The sequence below is a fragment of the Plecotus auritus genome (genome assembly GCF_963455305.1).
Source record: "Plecotus auritus genome assembly, chromosome: 15".
Taxonomy (NCBI): Eukaryota; Metazoa; Chordata; class Mammalia; order Chiroptera; family Vespertilionidae; genus Plecotus; species Plecotus auritus.
The window spans coordinates 5,109,189-5,127,152 of NC_137781.1; the positions used below are offsets into that span (position 1 = coordinate 5,109,189).

At 46.7% G+C, this 17,964-nt stretch overlaps 1 protein-coding gene across 11 annotated transcripts in view; it reads right to left on the bottom strand.

Annotated features, from left to right (window-relative positions):
- Nucleotides 1–17,964, bottom strand: part of MEF2A (myocyte enhancer factor 2A) — a 64,015-nt gene that overhangs the window by 34,651 nt on the left and 11,400 nt on the right. For all 11 annotated transcript variants that reach the window (XR_013959650.1, XR_013959651.1, XM_080651406.1 and 8 more), the window contains exon 2: nt 5,909–5,994. The gene's annotated coding sequence lies outside the window, so the exon portion shown is untranslated. The remainder of the gene's footprint in view (nt 1–5,908; nt 5,995–17,964) is intronic.

Below are 17,964 nucleotides of genomic sequence, written 5' to 3' on the forward strand. Positions count from 1 at the left end.
CGCTGGCGGGATTCTTAGTTAAAACCAGGAAGTACGGTGAAGCCCTTCCTCCCAGGCCCGGGCCCTGGTCGGGGCGCGTGCAGGAGGCAGCCCATCAATGTGTCTCTCTCACATCGATGTTTCTCTCTGTCTCTCTCTCTCTTCCACTCTCCCTAAAAATCAATGGGAAAATAAAATAAGTCGAAGCCTTGTTCATTGGAGCCCTGAAATATCTCTTAAGTCTTTCTGTACCTCTGGTTCTGGCTGACGGAGTGCAACTGTAACCTCTGAGTTCTTCCTCGATGCTTCCGACTATGGCCACGAGAGCCAAGACTGGCTGAGGTTGTTCCGTGTGCCCGCCCCCTTTCTAAACGCTGGGTACGTTTTCATCCATTCACTCGTCGCTGCAATCTTCCGGGTCAGCTGTAACTATCTCGTTTGGTAACTAGGGTTCCTGACGCACAGAGAGTGAGGAGTGGGTCCGGGGTCACACCGTAAGAGGCACAGCTTAGCGTATGAACACAAGGAGTCTAGCTCCAAAGCTTCCCCTCATAAACGTTATTTAACATCCTTAAAAGCTTCCGATGGCTAACAATCCGGATAGTTCCAATCTGCCTTTACAAACTTCCTGCAAACTGCCAGCGACGCCAGCAAAAGTGCTATTCGTCGACCCACAAAGACACTACCTGCTTCCCTAATAGTACGCCCTGGGTGCAACGCTCCCCTGTTAGTGTTTAATGAGTTCCTCATCACCGGGAAGGCATCTCCCGAGGAAGCCAACATCAACGCCCCGAGCGGGATAAACCCAGCACCTTACTTGGTGGCTGTGGACCTAGGAACCCCATGTCCATTTTCCCCCGACTCTGAGGATCATTCAGAAACAAGGATGTTCTATTCCCTTCATCTCTCCAGTGGAACGGCTGGCAATTATGTAACTTGTCACGTTGTGAATGACAGCTGTGTCAAAACCCAGTGTTTTCAGAACTGCCGTGATAAAAATATTTTTAGAGGGATGGGAGACAAATACTAGGACGTTCATAAATTCACAGAACAAATACTCTATGATTCCACTGACGAGAGGTATTTAGAGCTGTCAAACGCACAGAGACAGAAAAGGTGAACAGGCAGTTGCCAGGGACCGGAGGGCAGGGGGGTGGAAGTCAGCGCTAACGGTGCGGAGTTTCGGCAGGAGATGATGAACCGGCTCTGCAGGTGGATGGTGTGGTCCTCGCACAGCAATGGGGACCTGCCTAATGCCGATGAGCTGCACACTTAAAATGGCTAACGTGGCAAATGACATTTTACTGCACTTTCAAAAACTACAGTCCTCTAAAAAGCATGTATGCATCTTTAAAATAATTGCAGGTTTCAAGTGTTTTTAATACAAGGAGTTTTAGTAGAAATCGCAACATTTAAAACCTGCCTTTAAAATTAAAACCCATGTTTAACAAACACAGTTGGGCACTTTTTTGCCCACAGAGAAAGTAATATATCTTACCCTCGGGGGTAAAAATGAATCTAATTAAATGCCAGGCCTATAACTGTATTCAGGCAAAATTAATACAGTAAAAAAATCAGTTTAAACTGAACTCCCAGATAACTGAATTATTTTTTGTAGTATGTCATTAAAAAAAAAAAATCAGGAACTAGAGTTTAAGGAAGAGTCCCAATATGGGTTTCTGTTGTCTCAATTTTCGAGATACCAGAATCTAGCGCTCAAATTCAGACCAAGTCATTCTAAGACTGATTACAGATGTTCAGTCTTTTACAATCAATTTTGTTTACTGTTTTAAAGAACCTGTGGCTTAAGTACATAAATATTTTAAGAGCACGGACTTTAAACAGAAGGTGAACTTTACTTTCAACTTGGCCCTTATTAAATAAACACCACTCATCAGAACACACCATTTGGATGATTCTAATAATCAACTACCTGTTAAATCTTATCAAAAGCTACTAAAATAAAACTACTTTCTAATAAAGTAACTATGTACAATCAACAACTGAATACTTTTAACAAACAAGCATCTATTATGAGAAAATCTATAAGGATTCATTCCTTCTTTAAAAGAGAGGAACTTAACACATCGCGGACAGATCACGAGAATTCTCGCTTCATATTACACAGTGTTTTACAAAGTACCCTACTATAAAAAGGTATTAGCTTGTAAGAACATGTAATAAATAACTTCATGATACAATGGGTATTTCATTTTAAGGCGTGCCTTTAACATTTATGTAAAACGTTTTTTGTACTCGTTCAGTAGAGACTTAGCGGCCACTGGGTAAAGCTAGCAATGAAACCACTGGTCCGCTATGTGTTAAGAATTCAGTTTTGGTCACATTAAACTGGAGGTGGTCATGGACCAGGCAGCTGGAGATGTCAAGCAGGAAGCTAGATGGAGGACTCAGACATCAGCGCTAAGGACACACTTTGGGAACCCTCGGGCATCTTGATGACAGTAGCCCTGGAGGGAACTGTGCCCGCCTTGGGGTGAAACAGAAAATGGAAAGGAAGCCAAGCACCCGGGAACAAAACATCTGTCTTTGAACATCAGTCCCTCAAAATCATCCTCTAGAGAAAAGGCTCTTCAAGTTTTAAATGTGGCTCAAATGGTTTATTTTTTCCAAAAGAAACCTAGGTTTCAGCTCCCCTTGAAAAATATTCCATTTTCAAACATCCTAAGGAAAGAAGACAATGACAAAGTACATGGAAGGGGGTGTCCATCCGGTGCCATCACAATAGGAGCCACAAGGGCAAATGCCATGTAGGCACACAGGGATGACCTGTCTGTGTCACCCAGCACGGCAGGCAGTGTTTCCAGATTTGGTTGTCATGTAAAAACCCTAAAAAACAAAACAAAAAACTACGAGTTTTCTCTAAGAAAACCATACAATGGCACATCCTAACCAAATGACTAAAACAAGCATTTGAAGGAGTCTTTCGAGCAGTCCAAATGAACAGAACACTTACACATGGGGTCCAGAATAACATCAGACGTTCTGTCAAAAACTATGCAAGCGGACCTACGAGGAGAGACAGACACACAGAGAAAGCAATAAAACGAACCAACAAACCAAACTATGCGAGCTATTTCAGAAACGATTTTACAACACCTCACCAGGAATAAAGAGGGCCATTTCAAGACAGTGGACCCAATTCATCAAGAAGACATTTAAAAAAAAAAAAAAAAAAACACTAAATATGCAAGCACCTAATTACAGAGCTTCCAATTCCAGGAGCCAAGAAGGGAAAGGAGAAACAGACCAGCCCTAATCGATGCTGAAGATGCCACACTGCGCAGGCCGCAGCGAGCGGGATCATGGGAAGTCAGAAGGGGTGAGTCTCGAAACGCACTACCGACCAATGAGACCGAATGAACACTTTTAGAAAGCTCCACGCAACAACTGCAGAATGTTCCGTGCACAGCGAACAGTCACTCACACAGACAACATCCTGCCCTTAGAACACACACACAAAGTGTGTTCCTGGACCACAACAGGATTAAATTAGGAGCCTAGAGAGAGAAATACTCCCCCCCAATTGGGCTGTAAGGTAAGTGTTCATAACCAAAACGCCAGCAGGCATTTTTGTAGACTGACCAGCGGATTCTAAAACACACAAAGAGAAATGGAAAGCACCTACAATAGAAAAACTTGGGAGCAGAACAAGGTTGGAGGATTTACACCATCTGCTTTTAAGACTCACCGTAAAGCTACAGTATAATCAAGACAGTACAGCGTCGCCATTAAGGACAGATTTATAGATGAATAAAAACAGAACAGAGAGTCCTGAAATACACCCACATATAATGCTCAATTGATTTTCAACCAAGATGCCAAAGTAATTCAACAGGAGCCTGTATTAGCTTCTCAAAAATGTTCCATTTGCAAAAAAGGAAATCTCATCCCTTACCTCACACCATATAAAAAGATTAACTCAAAGTGGATCACAGACCTAAAACAGAAGCCCAAAGCAGTTCTAAAACATGGAAGAAAAGAAAAAAGGTTAGAAACATTTTTGCCCAACCTCTGTGCCAACTCCTCTAATTTCTACTCCAAATTAGGGCGGAATTACAGGGGGAAATCCCTCATCGGAAGCTGTGGAGTCAACATGTGATTCTATTCCAAAGGAAAGTGCATTTCCCATCAAAGTCCTCAGAGTAACTGCTAAGCAGGCCGTGATGAACTCAGGCCTAACGCTCAGAGCCAGGGAAAGCCTGCCATGGAGAATAGGACACTGGCCCCTTCCTGGAGCTTCGTTAGGGAAGGAAGCCTCGTAACTTCCTGACGCTTAGCCAGGACCCAGAACAGAACAGCTGCGCTTGTGTACAGAGCCCTCACCGCGGCTCAGAGGGTCCGAGTTCTGAGCGACGGCCGTGAGAATGGCCCAGCGGTCCCTCCACCCCCCTACCTCCCGCCATTCCATTTTGAGCAGTTAGTGGACAAAGGGGACTTCGGAGAAAGGTCAGTGAGATGAAGAAAGTGAGCATTCAGAGATTTACACAAGACCGACCGCGGATTCTATTTTACAGTGTGAATTGAACGTCATTCGCCCCATCCTGCCTGGACATAGGTAAGTTTTGGTCTGAAGGACACTTTGCTTCAACTGAAAAGCAATGTTTGTACTCTGAGTTGCCTGAACTGAAAGGTATAAAAAGACACTTTCTTCCAAGTTTAACAATAAAGCAACAAGAAACTGATATCAGGATAAAGTATTCTAACAAGGAACTCATTCTCTAAACTTATAAAAGTACTTTCTAACATATAATTATTCAAGGAAAAAGTTAAACCTTATGTTAAATAGCGAAGCTATCCTTTTTTTAAAAAATATATTTTATTGATCTTTTACAGAGAGGAAGGGAGAGGGATAGAGAGTTAGAAACATCGATCAGCTGCCTCCTGCACACCCCCTACTGGGGATGTGCCGGCAACCAAGGTACATGCCCTTGACCGGAATCGAACCTGGGACCCTTGAGTCCACAGGCCGACGCTCCATCCACTGAGCCAAACCAGTCAGGGCTCGAAACTATTCTTAAAATGACAAGAACAACAACAAAAAGTCTGAAGTACCTTCCCCAAGGTTTTTACTGACATAACCAGGCTTAATCAATGAGATCTAACATTTAAACTGTGAATGCTAGCTTCTTATAACATACCAGAAATATCCCCTGCCAACATTTTCCAAAATTCCATTCTTTTTAAATCGTCAAGAATCAATGTAGTTAAATTCCCATTAAAAACAAAGGTAGACCTCAGATGAGGTTTCACTCAGGAAAACTTCTGAGGAAGACCACACGTCGCACTGGCGTATTGGAACTATTAACCTGGAGCAATAAAGTTTTAAAATCGAAATAAAGTACTCCAGGGCTTTGCAATTATGGGCCTATGATTTAAGGCAATAAATTCAAAGTCACAAAAAAAGCGCACGTTTTCAAGGATCTCCTAAATTAGCTGAACTTCTTTCACGGACCCTTCCCATCTTTTTAGAAACAAGGCTAGATTTGTCCTCTTCGTCCGTTATTTGAACACGCCTTCCTCGGCTTACGTGATTCTCCTCACACCCTCCCATCCTCCTAATTCTTGTCACAATAAATACAGACTACCCACTGAAGATCTTTTTCTTCTTTTAAAACAAACAAACAAACAAGAAAATTGATATGGAGGAGGCAACAATGAAAAAATCTGGGGTTACCTGAACAGGGTCAGATACACTATCACTATACACTACCAGGCACTTGAATTGGACTCCATAAATCCTTAATTCATCTGTATTAATCCCCAAGGTAAACTCCAAAATGACTGCCACTCAAACTCACAACACAGTCTGAATAGCTTATATTTAACTCCCAAAGTTAGATGTTGAAACAAAGCATTTCCATGGCACTTACTTACTCCGTAACAGAGAGAAATGAAAAGTTTGTCTTACTAGAAATGACGTATCAACAGAAAGTGCACTTAGACAGGATCCTTGAAGAAACTTCTTCGTTGTTACTTTTTCACAAAAAGCCACTCCTTGAAAAAGAAAAAAATATGAGATGGGTTAGTAATTGTTCTTGACTCCGACACAGAATTAAATATATTTCATGATTACAAATTCTAACATTATGCCTGGCAGGTAGCTCCACAAATACTTGCTGAATAATAGAAAAATAAATGTTTAAAAGTCAATTGTTTGATTTGGCTAAAAAATATAATGTTAGGCAACTGAGCATGTCTGATGTCACTAATCCATTTTTTCAGGGAGTATTACGGAAATGTTCAGTAACATTGTATGCACTCCAAGCTTCACCAAGTGGCTCCCCGGGCTCCATTTTCCTATCGTCTACTAGTATATCACATGATAACGCTGTATATTTACCTGGTACACACAGCCTACTGAACTGATGGTTGGATAACATAGCTGGAAATGTTCACTGTACTGCATTCTCATTTAGAAAGACAACTGTCCATGGGCGATTTCTATTGCCAGAATACATGTTTGTATTCAGATACAATATATATACTTGTAGCTTTCACTATCTTTTAAAGGGAACATAAAATGAAAATGACCATACAATGCCAAAAATGAATATAAAACTGATCAATGTCAATAATCCACATTAACAAAGGAACACTGGGAATACTAACCAATGAATTAGTGCATAAACAATAATCCAGCCCTAACCAGTTTGGCTCAGTGGATAGAGCGTCGGCCTGCGGACTCAAGGGTCCCAGGTTCGATTCCGGTCAAGGGCATGTACCTTGGTTGCAGGCACATCCCCAGTAGGGAGTGTGCAAGAGGCAGCTGAATCGATGTTTCTCTCTCATCGAAGTTTCTGACTCTCTGTCCCTCTCCTTTCCTCTCTGTAGAAAATCAATAAAATATATTTAAAAAAAAAAAAAAGAATAATCCAGACCTGCTACATTTTTGCTTGGAAATAGTAGCAAGACATTTAGGCAGAAAAGGGAAAGATGGTAAAAGCTACGCCTCTCTTTACCCCAAATGGCCAGGCTAAATTATGATGCTAATCCAGTAATGTAGACTTGCATGACTGGGTGACTTGCATGACTGTAGTTCTTTTATAATTATCTACAATGAAACACACTCCAATGTTCAGAAAATAAAACCAAAACTAAAATGTTAATCCTTTAGCCAGTTGTAAATAAATTTCATATATTGAACCTCTAAATCCCACAGTTTGTCTGGACAAGGGATAGACCCCTGTACCTCTAACTGCTGCCCTCCCAAACCTGGTCCCGACCCACCACCTAGCTCCCCTACTTCTAACTAACCTACATGGACCACGAGCCATTGCCCAAACTGTCAAATCAATGTCTGTAACTTTCTTCGGCTTTTTACCCCAGTGAACGAGGAGTATCTAATATATATGGCAGGTTAGTAAAAAGTCCTTCATGAGAAAAAACAAAGCAAGAGAGAAAGTACTGTGGCCGGGAGGGCACTACACCAGAGGAAAGGCATCCAGGGAAGACCCAGTGTAATAACAGTAACAAGAACCATTGCAACAGCAGCAGGAACATCTGAGTCTTTATCGTTGGCTAATCGGTACCCTAATTGCTTTACATGTGCTAACTGATGTAAAGCCAACAATAACCTCATTATTGTCCTCGAGAGGAAACTGAAATACTAAGCAGGAACTTGCCAAGGTCACGCAGTGAAACTGGTGAAGCGGCGAAGCCAGCCCTGGAACCCAGGCATGCTCCGACAGCTATGCCTCACCGACCACAGGCCACGTCACGCTTCTCTGAGTGAGTTAAGTAAGTGGCAGACTGAATGCATACTGTAGCAACAGGCTCAGAAGACCACAAAGCAAACCTCAGCCTCAGAGGCTGATACATCGGAGCAGCTTCTGATACACATGGATAGACACTGCCCATCAAGACCTAGAGGTGGCCGATTGCCTGACAAATGGCAGGTGGGTGCCTGCTGTGAACAAAAATGACAAATGGATACCTTCTCACTACCCGGTACAGTATACTTTAAATTTCTACAGCACAGTTACCACAAGTAAAAATTACACAAGATAATATCACAAAAATCACACGGTAAAAAATTCCTTTTAATAAAGAAGGCACTCAAACAAATGGGACACTATCATTTCAATGATGAGTAAATGCTGAGTACATGTTTTATTCTGTGGCACAAGTTACTGTCCATTTCCAATTTTCCATGTTAACAAGCAAGGTTAAATGACCAGGGTTCCAACTCCTCTCTTCAGATGTCTCAACTACCCTTTACCGAGCAAGCAGACAACCCTGTTACAACTGTTGGTCACTGAAGTCCTAAATGATCCAAAATAACTAATTCGCTCACTGACTCCTCTCTTGTTATTTATGCCTCATCAGTGAATGCCAGTAAGCGAGAAAGCAAAGTGAAATCAGAGTACTGCTGACATGATAGGCAAGAAAATATTCTACGATGGTGAGAATAAAAAGACTTCTATCTAGATATGAACAGACATTTCACCACAGAAGACACATGAAACACCAATCCTATATAATAAAAGCCTAATATGCTAAGTGTCCGGTTGTTCAGTAATCCGTTCAACCAATCAAAGCATAATATGTTAATGATATGCTAAGGTTGCTCAAATGTTCGCTATGACATGCACTGACCACCGTAGGTTAGCTTGCTGCTGGGGTCCAGCAGATTGGGACTGAGCGAGACAGGCCAGACACGCCCTGGACCCCTCCCGTGACCCCACCTCGGCTGGCCAACTTCCCGTGTCCCTCCCTGGCCCCAATCGCGCAAAGGATGTCCGACTGTCAGGCCTAAGCCGTCAGTCGGACATCCCCCGAGGGTTCCTGGACTGCGAGAGGGCGCAGGCCGGGCTGAGGGACCTTCCTCCCCCGAATGCACAGATTTCGTGCACCGGGCCTCTAGTAAGTAAAAAAAAAAAAAAAGTTTAGTATCATTACTCAAAGAAATGTAAATTAAAACCACAATGAGATGCCAGTAGACAGCAGTCCCCCCTTATCTGCCATTTCACTTTCTGTGCTTTCAGTCATGGTCTCAAAAATGTTAAATGGAAAATTGCAAAAATAAACAATCTGTACGTTTTAAATTACATGCTATTCTGACGAGCGTGAAATCTCGTGCTGTCCATCTCTGTCCGCCTGAGATGTGACTCACCCCTCTGTCCGGCGCACTCACGCTGCGCCTGCTCCCCGCCCATTAGCCGCTTAGTAGCCTTCTACATCATCAGGTCGCGGTATCGCAGTGGGTGAGTCCACGTGACCCTTAGCTCACCCTACAATGGCCCCAAGCACAAGAGGAGTGATGCTGGCCACTCGGATCTGCCCCAGAGAAGCCGGAAGTGCTTCCTTCACGGGAACAGGTGAGTGCAGTGCAATAGGATACTTTGAGAGAGAGACCTCATTACGTGACTTTTATTAAAGTATACTGTTATCATTGTTCTGTTTTATTAGTTATTATTGTTAATCTCTTGCTGTGCCTCAATTAACTCTACCATCGGAACGTCTAGATAGAAAAAAATCGCATATATAGAGTTCGATACCACCGGTGGCTTCAGGTATCCACCGGGGTCTCAGATGTATCCCCTCCCCCCACACGCACCAGGGACAATGGGGGGGACATGCACCCTCACTAAAATAGCCAAGGCTAAGAAGACTGACAACACCGAGCGATGATGAAGATACGGAGACAGGAGGCAGCTGATTGATGTTTCTCTCTCATCGATGTTTCTAGCTCTCTATCCCTCTCCCTTCCTCTCTGTAAAATATCAATAAAATATATTTTTTAAAAAAAAAGATACGGAGACACTACAACTCGTATTGCTGGTGAGATTGTGAAACTGTACAACTACTTGGGAAACCAGTTTCACAGCTTCTTAGCCACTTAACATACACTTAGCATGTATGGTAAAACACACACTTAGCATGTGATCCAGAACTCCCGCTCCTTGGTTTTTGCCAAGAACAACGAGAGCGTACGTCCACACAAGGGCTTGTACTCAAACGTACAAAGGAGCTTTATTCTGAATAGCTTCGACTGGAAACAACCAAGATGCCCACGGACGGAGGACGGAGGAGGTGTGGTGCAAACACATCGGGGAACTCTGGGCCACGGAAAAACGGAACGAAAAACGGAGCGACACAAACATGAATGAATCGCAGAAACATGTTGGTGAGAGAAAACAACAAAACACTAGTGAGCACATACTGTACGCTTCCACCTAGGAATGAATTTGCAAATTCTTGAGCCACCACCAGAGAACATACAAAGATCCAAAATTCCTCAACACTGGGAAGCTACACACGACGTAATTTTCTGACCTTACAAAGTTAAGAACCATCAGCATTATCTTTTAAGTCTCGGTTTCTGCACCTATAATAACGCAGTAATAGCTCATAAACTGGGCAAATTTAGTTATGAGCATTAAACAAGCATCGAATGTGTCTGAGCGCAGTACGTACTGGCTAATTACTGGGGCTGCTGTGCAGTCACCATCACCATCACTGTAATTACTGAGGGGAGGGCACTGCCTTCAGACAGAGAGAACCCGAACACAGACACGTGGCACAGACGGATGTCGCTGGAAATCAATTACATTCCCATTAAAATCTCATCACTTTGCTCACGACGTCAGAAAGGCAAACGTTACAGCAAACGCCACGGGAGAACGTTTGGAATCTATTTGGAATCATTTACTATCTGATACTAATCTTGAAAAAAAAAAAAAAACACGCTGCTAAGGTCTTACAAGGATGCACAGGCATAGAAATAGATACTAAGTCACAAGAAACAGTATCTTTAAGTCAGTAAAATTTCACGGAAGCAAGCATTTAAGGAAGAAAGGGATTTTAAGCACCCGGGACTGTTCCACTTACAGGAGGCAAGAAAGGAAGATGACGCAAACTCGAGTGGGTGTGATGAACAAAAAGAGCAAAGCAGGGCGCGGGGCAGACAGATGGGCAGAGCACAATTACGCGCCACCTTGGAGATGGGAAAGCATCTGAATTTAACGTGACAAAATAAATGCCAAGGTGAGAGAGAGGCAGGACTCATCCCGGCCCCGAGTGAGGTTTAAGGGCTGGTTCTTGTAGAAGCCCCACTACAACGCAACCTATCGCATTCTTTGCCAGGGGAGAGAGCGGCGCGCATGTGTGTCCCATGTGACAATTACTAATGCCGAGAAATGCCACTGTCCACCACGCCCGTCCACCTCCATCAATATCCTGACCTGCCCACGAGGCCCAAAGCATCTCTTCACACGGCTGCTGCTCTTTTTTAAAGAAATACCCAACAGCTTTCCTGGATAGAATCCGCACCCCATACAATTCGCCCACTGAGGGTACACACTGGAGTGTTTTTACAGTTGCAGGGATGTGCAACCGTTACCACTAATCGCAGAACATACTCCCCCAGTACCCGTTCGCAGTCACTCCCGCCCCCTGTCCCCGCCCGCAGCAGTGGGGCATCTACTCCGCTCCCTAGAGCTTGTCCGTTCTGGACGTTCTGTATAAACGGGACCACACCAGCCAGGCAACGGGCACGTGCACTTCAGGCGGGAGGCGGTGCAGAGGTGACACACCGCCTCGCATCAGCTCAGGCCGCTTCCTGCCACCAGTTCCCTTGAGGAAAGCTTTCCTTTAGAGGTCTCTGGCTCTCAGATTTGCAGACAAGGGGCGTGGCTCCGTGGCTGAGTGTTGACCCATCGAGCAGGAGGTCACAGTTCAATTCCCCGTCAGGGCACAGGCCCAGGTTGCAGGCTTGATCCCCAGTGGGGGGCGTGCAGGAGGCAACCGATTCATGATTCTCTCTCATCAATTGATGTTCCTCTCTCTCTCTCTCCCTCTCCCTTCCTCTCTGAAATCAATAAAAATAGATTTTAAAAAAGAAAGTGTATAAAGAGCATGTCAAGTCGTTATCTAAGACTCAGGGAAAATATGAAAAAAAAAAAAAAAAGGAAATGAAAACTCATAAGTGAGGTTCCAAAGACGGGCAACTGGGCACAGGTACTGCCGGCCTTTAACCCCATTGGAAAGCCAGGTGCAGAGTTCCAAAGACATCACTACCCGCAGAAGGTTCCCACTGGTATTACGCAAGACTTCTGATGTTTCAGCCAATACGCCCTTTAATTCTGGTGGAGCATTTTACACAAAGAAATGTAACATGGCTAATGAAACAAGTCAACTTCTACAACAGCAGAAAACACTGACAAAAACTTGCTCATTCTAGGGAAAAAGTGCTTACAGGTAATACCTACTTCCAACAACTAAATTCTAGAAACCAATCAGAAAGAACTCCCACGCCTAATTCCTACTTTATTTTCAACGAGAGGCCCGGTGCATGAAATTCATGCACTCCGGGGGGAGGGGGTCCTTCAGCTTGGCCTGCGCCCTCTGGCAGTCCGGGAGCATTCGGGGGATGTCCGACTGATGGCTTAGGCCTGCTACCTGCCGTCGGACATCCTTAGTGCTGCAGTGGAGGCGGGAGAGGCTCCTGCCACCGCCGCTGCACTCACCAGCCGTGAGCCTGGCTTCTGGCTGAGCGGCATTCCCCCTTTGGGAGCGCACCGGCCGCCAGGGGGCAGCTCCTGCATTGAGGGTTTTCCCCCTGGTGGTCAGTGTGCATCATAGCATCCGGCCGTTCCGCTGTTCGGTCGATTTGCATATTAGCCTTTTATTATATAGGATTTCTCTTGTTAGAAAGCATAAAAGACAGAACCAATTAACTTCGGCTACAATGAACATATATAGTGCCACCTTATGAAACTCAACAAGGCGTGTGGCGTCTAGGAATGACACACCTACCAATCATTATAACCAAAGGACAGTTCTCAAGATCATAAAATAAAACTGGAAAAACCAAGAGAGGAGAAAAATAGTGAAAAGAGTACGTGTGGTGTAATGTTCCAAGAAGATCATACCCATCAGCTCAATCAGAAGGGTAGAAGCCACTTTTCCTGAGAACTTCCCATGTGAGAATAAAGAGGTTCCCCAGAAGCCCTTGGCTGAATGTGGGCCCATAACTCATTCGTGTTACAACAGAGCCGAGGCATTTCCCAGGTATGTCCTAGAAACCAACCTGGGATTGAAGAACCTTGCTTTGCAGATAAAAGCATGTAAGACTCTTGCCACCCCCCAGGACCCGCAGCTGGGTGCTGTCCGAACGCAGACGGAGTGTTTACATCAATCAGAGGCCTGGTGCACGGGATCCGTGCACTGGTGGGGGGCGTGGCCTGCGGGGATCCCCGCTGTGGGAGTGCTGCTCATCCTGGTCAGCCAAGCGGCTGTGGGCCCGCCCTCTGGGTGGCTGCTCCCTGGTCCGGCATCTTCCGTGGAGCCAGAGCACCCGCCTCTCCAAGGGACCCGGTCGGGGCTGGGCCCAGCGACAGTAACACTGAGAGGCGGCAGAGTAGACCTCAGTCCCACGGCGGCCACGAACCCACCTCCCAGGCTCTGGGGTCAGCTCTGTGAGCCCGGCGGTGGCGGCGCCGTGCGGCCTGTGGGCGTCCGGAGGAGGCAGCAGGGAGCAAGGAGGAGGAGCCTGGGGTGAGGAGGCAATGATCGCAGCCCGGGTTCCTGCCCGTCGGCCCAGGGTTCACAGCGGGAGCAGCCACTCATCCCGGTCAGCCGAGGGGGAAGCTCCTGCATTGAGCGTCTGCCCCCTGGTGGTCAGTGCATGTCATAGCGACTGGCTGTCCAGTCGTTCTGGTCGTCCGGCCATTCGGTCACTGGGCTTTTATTATATAGGATTAGCCTATCTCCCAGACAAGGAACTTTCTGGAGTCCCTAGCTCACCAGAGGAAGCTGACTGCCCATGTCCTTTCTTAACTAAAAGCTCTGTAGCACTGACAGCATAAATCAGCCATTTTCAACCTTTTCCATCTCACGGCACACACAAATGAATTAATTGCTAAAATTCTGCAGCACGCCAAAAAATATGTATTTTTTGCCAATCTGACAGAAAAATTGGTATGATTTTGGTTCATTCACATCAGACAGCTATTGTTGTGTTGGCTGTTGTCATTTTTTATTTGACAATCTAAGGGAATAGAGGTCAGTGCCCCTGACTAAATAGTCAGGTAGTTATGTTCTAAAAATTCTTGCAGCACACCAGCTGAAGATCACTGGCAAAAATCGAGTCCCACTCCCTCTACCCCAAAAGTAGAGACTTTATTCAGAACAATGGTGATAGAATATCTAAGTAACTCTAAAAATTATTTTCCTAAACCATATGAAAAAACGGCCAAGGAAATTCTACAAAAAAAAACACCACCATCAAAACACGCTTTCAGCACTGCCTGAAGACAAAGAATGCTGATACCACAAAATTAGGAATGAAAGCAGAAAACTCACCCCATCCCAGCACTTGGGGTCTCAGGCTGTCCCTTCACCCCTACTGGACACAGGCTTGGTGGCAAGGAGACTAGCAAAGCAGCCGGGGGGAGGGGGGAGCATTAGCAAGTACGCCCGAAAATATGAAACCTACCCTGAATCTGAAAATACTGGAACCGAGTCTAGTGGATCATAACTGGGAAGGAAGTTCAACGTTCTAGCGATTTAAAGGCACAGGCACCAATTAAGGCGCCCCTGCCATGTAAAGGGGCCCACCCGTGCCACATGTGGCTTCCGGGGGGAGGAATCAGAGAAGGAAAAGGGATGTCCTTTGGCAAGTGGACAGTAAGGGGAAAATCTAAGGTCTTAGAAAGACCAGAGTCGCAACATTGCACGTCTCGCAACCCTTCTCTGACCATTCAAACGACCAGAACCACGGACATAAGAGGACGGATTACGCTGACAGAAGAGGGCGCCGTTCAACCGGGACCACCACAAGCGCCCCCACCGTACAGACGAACAAGGACCCGGAAATCCGGGAGAGCAGGAAAGAGAATTTGACCCAAACCAACTGAGCGGAACCCCTACCCAAACACCCCAACGCATGTGAGAAACAGGCCACACAGAACTCCACACGGAATCCAATAGCTTCAAACGAGGCTTGAAGGTATGAAAACCACTTTGAACTCAGACATTAAAACCAGCCCTGACCGGTTTGGCTCAGTGGATAGAGCGTCTGCCTGCGGACGGAAGGGTCCCAGGTTTGATTCCGGTCAAGGGCATGGACCTTGGTTGCGGGCACGTACCCAGTAGGGAGTGTGCAGGAGGCAGCTGATCGATGTTTCTCTCTCATCGATGTTTCTAACTCTCTATCCCTCTCCCTTCCTCCCTGTAAAAAATCAGTAAATAAAAAGAAAAAACAATGGCCCAAATATAGAAAAGCTGGCTGCATTCAGAAAAGAAATAGAAAAAGTGAAAAGTTCTCCCAGACTGACACCCCCAAGGGAGAACGGGCTCAAAAACAAATGAGCTACCACAGTCCCCCGCGTGTGCGGACACATCCCTCCACATCTGTGTGACGTTTCACCTGGTTTCACGTAACTCCCTGCCTGCCACTTCACAGTAACTCACAAGCCACAACCCTCCGACACCCACTTACATGAGCACACTTGTTGTTTTTCACCGGGAAGTACCGTATGTGCCATGTCCTCACGTATTACTTAACCATGTAACATGCCTACAACCATGCTGCTATTTTCAGTAGGTTTATTCGGTTCCTACTCTCCCTTCTTGATGTGTCACTAACAAAGTTTTTGAGTGTGTCCCCCAACTCCATTTATCCCGTGAATCCTGTGGTATTTGTTGCACAGCTTCGTATAGCTCGGGGAATTTAGGGACACACAGGCCGAATCAGAGACCTGACTGTAGATGTGCACGTGTGGGTTAGTACACACACGTGTACTCCTTCGCTCTACGGAGAAGGCCTCGGAACAATGACACCCCAGCCGCAACGCGCACACCCAGCGCCCAGATCTTGGTTTCTAAACGCAGCCTCCAAGAACGCCAGGGCTCTTTGGGAAAGATGACTCCAGGCCCAGGACCGGGACAGGTGAAATGCAAGCTGAGCCTGCAGCTTCTTACAGTACCGGACAGTAAGGAAGTTCTTCCAGAAGGATGGGGACGGGCCGAAAGGACACAACAGTCAACCAGAGGGACTCCCGAAGGCCACCGCGGGCCGATCTGAGCAATACAATAAATAATGACAGCGTGAAAGCATAGCCTACAGATAAAATATCTCTGGGTCTGTTCTATATAATAAAAGGCTAATATGCAAATCGACCCAACGGCAGAACGACCGGTTGCTATGACGCGCACTGACCACCAGGGGGCAGACGCTCAATGCAGGAGCTGCCCCCTGGTGGTCAGTGCGCTCCCACAGGGGGAGCGCTGCTCAGCCAGAAGCCAGGCTCACGGCTGGCGAGTGCAGCAGCGGTGGCGGGGAGCAGGCCTAAGCCATCCGTCGGGTATCTCCCAAGGGCTCCCGGTCTGCAAGAGGGCACAAGCCAGGCTGAGGGACACACACACCCCCCTCCGCAAGTGCACGAATTTCGTGCACCGGGCCTCTAGCACCAATATAAATAAGTGACTAAATAAATAAATGATGGAGGAGGGACAATTCTTCATTATGGTAGACTTTCAGTCGGTAAATGAAGGAAAAAACAAAATCATTAGGTAAACATGACAGTAATAACTGCTGTAGGTAAGTCCCACTGATGGATGCTAAAATGAGTGGGTGACAGTCTGGAGAGAAACAGGGACTCTAACATAGACGCTCCGCCCAGATGTTTACCATTCTCAAAGAGAAAAGCTGACTTTTCAATGGAGAACCCAGGAGAGGCCACCTTAATTGCGTGATCAACATGAACATCACCGGTATAAGACACCGATATAAATGTACCCCTGGGCATGCGACCGTTACTCCGGTGGTGTTACTGCCAAAAAAGAAAAACCCCACATGAATCGTAAGAAAGCATCAAAGAAACCCAAACCCAAAGACATTCTGGAAAGGAATAACCAGTACTTCTCAGGAGCATCCAGACCACCAAGACAAGAAGGAGTTACAGCACGACTTCTCCTTATGCCTCTTGTACATGAATCCCCGCCGTCCCTCCCATTTCATTTCTTCACTCCAGTCCGCTCCCCACGCCCGTGTCCTGGCCAAATCCTTGGGCCCCGTGACCAGGAGCTGCCCCACTTCTGACGGTGAGTCCCTCCCACCTCTGACCTGGCTGTTTGCCACCCATCAGGCACTCCACCGCGGGTAAACGCAGCGACGTCCTCACGCCTGCTCCTCGGGGCGCCCACTCAGCAAGCTGCCCACTCATTCCGCCGGTCGCCCACACACCTCATCTTCACCCCTCACTCTTTCTCTCCTTCACCTCCACATGCCGCCCATCACGGAGGCTCTTCATCCTGCCGCCCACCTCTCTCTCAAGCCCGCCAATTCCTCCCACCCCCGTCCCCACAGCCGTAGCGAGGCCACCTGATCCCTTTTAACCAGTTTGCTGCCACCCCTTTAGTTGTTCTCCCCACCTACCAGTCCTAACTCTCTCCGAAGATCTGTCCACAGTGCAACCAGTAGTGGCCCGTCTCCCCCCAGGTTTAGGGTGCTTCCCTCCTCCCTCGGACCACGAACAAATCCCCTCATGTGGCTCAGGGGCTCTTCACAGTCTGCCCGTTTCTCTCTTCAAGCCCCGCCCCTGTACTCCTGCGCGGCCCGTGCACGGTGCGCTCTGAGCTTCTCCGAGCGATTCGGGCCCTTTAAGTGGATCTCCTGTCCTTAACCCCGGCCTGGCGACGCTGCCCTCCCTCCTCACACCGCTGTCCTGTTCACGCCGCAGGGTTCCACCCAAACTGAAGGTGCCACTTCCGGAATAAGCATTTCTGCCTCTTTTGCACCTGGGTGCATCGCCCCTTCTTGGCGTTGCCGGAACCTGCACGGTCCACATCAAGCACACAGCAAAGCGGATGATGAACACGTATGTCCACACCCCACCCATGTCACTGTGAAAGCCGGGCGGGGGCCCTGGGCCGCCTCATCACCCAGCCGCGTGGACTGGACGCGTAAGGCAGGGACCACCACGCTTACCAAGAAGCCGGCCCCAACGAACCCCTGGCTCA